The following is a 2,738-nucleotide window of genomic DNA, read 5'->3' as shown; positions in this document are numbered from 1 at the left end:
CTCCCTGGAAATGCTTCTTAAGGTCACCATGAACTTCTGGAGCCAAATCAAATGAACTTGCCTGAGATCCTGCCATTTTTGGCCTTCTGCTGAACTTGGCCCCAGTGAACAGCCAGCATCAGGCCCACAGCAGGTTTCTTACACACCCTTTGAATGCACGAATCGCTCCACAGCTATCTCTTTAAATACATCTCTACTGTCTCTTTTTCATCGAAGTGTCTGTTGGGCTGAGGTCCCCACAATAAGAGGCCTGGTTCTACGCGCTCACCATTAAGCAAGACCATCCCAGGTGCTAGAGCACTCTGGAGGGGTCGAGTGGCTGCACAGAATCCCTTAGGAGTAAGATGGAAGGACTGTAAAATGAAAGAGAAGAGGCTAGTAGATGGCATCACATCTAGGTCACTTTCAGCACCACCAGAACTGAGCTCCGGCCAGGTTCCCTGAAAGGGTGCTGCTCTTCCGACCAAGGCACAGGGAGGAATTGGAGCTCTGGGGAGCCAGCAGAACAGTGTGTCCAAATTTGCCAGGAAGGCAGGGAGGCCACAGCAGCTGGATTCATCCTCATAGCTTGCCACATCTTGAGGCCTTTGAGGCCTTTTTTTTCCCTGCTCCAGGGTGACTGTCAAAGTAATTCCTGAGGGTCTGTGATCTGAAGGGGGAACACTAGTGGCCAAATGTGGTGGCCTCAGGCCAGGGCATATTACCATACAGTGACCCAAATAGAGCCCGAGGGAACCATTGCATGCTGTCCCCAAATCCTCTAAATGTGCAGATATTTCTGCTCCCTAGCAACCTTTCACCACCAACCTGTCACCAGAAAGAGATCTCTTGGCACAAGAGTTGCCCATTGGCTCTCCCTTGCCCCACCCCAAACACTGTGCCCTCCCTGCATCCAGGACTTCCTCCCCACTAGCCAGCCCAGCACACATACAGACTGGTAGTCTCAGCTGGAGGTGGCAGCCCTTGCCCTTCCCAAGGTGGGGAGGGGGGTCCCTGCCCCAGAGGGAGATGCTGTGACCTTCAGGTTAGGACCCGTCTGAAGCCTCCTCGAGTGAGTTACAATTTGCAAACACGTTTTATTTGATTCCTTAGTTTTGCTAGAGCAATTACAGTGACTAAGCATGACAAATCACTCCTGCACCGTGTCTACTAGCTGTTAGGAAATGTGTTTGCTTCACTATTTTGCCTGGTACAGCAACATTTTAAAAATAGACTCATTCGCTGTACTTGAAGGCAATTTGTTCCAAATTTTCCCACTAATTTGATTTTAATCTGATATTTAGAATTTGGGTGAGCACATTCGCCCTGATTTATAGGGAATCAGCCCTACCTGGCAACAGCATGCGTGTACTTGGCCTGAATCCATGAGTCCCTGGGGATAAGGGATAAAGGTCCCAACCCCTGGGAAGACAATAGTGTGTGTTTACACTGCTAAAACAGAGGTGCCTGGCAAGTGCCTCTTCTCTAATGCCAGGTAAGGTGATTCTGGGAGTGTGGGTCCTTGCAGGGACCCAGTGAGGCCAGTGGCATGGCGGAGTGCTCTGAGGCAAGCTCTGGAAGAAGGGGGTGATAGGAGGACACTGTCTCTGCTCCCTCAGAGCTCATGGTCACATACCTGAGGATGACACCCCCGGTCCCACTGTCTCTCACTGATAGCATGACCCTCCCAGCTCTCAATTTCTCAGAGCTTCAGTTTCCTTTATGCAAAGTGCATGCAAAACCAATGCATGTCATGGAGCTGTTGTGAAAGGTAAACAGGCAGAGCCGGGCCAAAAACTTGGCCCAGGCCGCCCTGCGCCCTGCGCTGGGGCAGGAGGCAGTGGGCGGGGGAGGGCACACCTGGTCCTATAAAAACGCCCCCCCACCCCCATCCTGTCTTAAAGAAGACAGATGGGCCTCCGAATCATTCTGGGTCAAATCCTTGTGTCCAGGCGGACCAAGTAACTGAAGTCATTTTCATGTAGCGTTGATCTCCCCTGAAGGATGCCTTTCCTTTTGCTTACCAAGTTCTTCATGAGCTGCCCCTGGATGCAGACCCCTCAGGCATTGGAGGTCACCCCCACATGGCTTTTTGTGGAGCAGACAAGAGTACCTGTGTCCTTAACCCTGTAGCACACTCTTGGGGTAAATGTGCATGCCAGGTGACTCCATCATCAATGAGAAGCCTTCTCATGGTCCATCAGCATCCCTAGATCCCAGGTCCTAAGCCCCTTCCAGATCCCAATGGTCTCCCCTTTTCCTTCAGACAACTGGGGTTCTAGGGAAAAGGAGGATAAACTGAGTGTGGCATCCACACTGGGTCATCTCAGTCCATTTGCCTACCCAGCTCCAGCTTGGGAATTGACAGAAGGGGGAGCAGCCCTCCAGACTGCAGGCAGGACCCCGGGGTAGAGTAGGAAAGCCACTGGCCTCAGGGAAAGCTCCTGAGGTCCTGGAAGTGGTAGGGAGCCCAGCTGCTCCAGAGCTGGGCCCCCACAGGAAAGAGCTCAGCAATTTACCCCACTTTTCTCTTCATTGCCAGGAATGCCTAAGTGAGAGCAGCTCGAGTTAATGAGCAAACTCTTCACGCAAGGAAGGAAGTGAGCTGGGCCGCTTCCCTGCCTGAACTCTCCCGAGCACCCAGGGCTACAGAGAGCAAATGGCAAGGGAGACCTGGCACCCAGGGGCAGCTAGGCTGAGCTGGGCACTGAGAGAGCAAGAACAGGCCTGAGCAGGAGCAACTGCCAGGAGAGAGGGGA

This window comes from Suncus etruscus, chromosome 14 (assembly GCF_024139225.1).
Source record: "Suncus etruscus isolate mSunEtr1 chromosome 14, mSunEtr1.pri.cur, whole genome shotgun sequence".
Classification (NCBI taxonomy): domain Eukaryota; kingdom Metazoa; phylum Chordata; class Mammalia; order Eulipotyphla; family Soricidae; genus Suncus; species Suncus etruscus.
Note: the sequence above shows the minus strand (reverse complement) of the source record.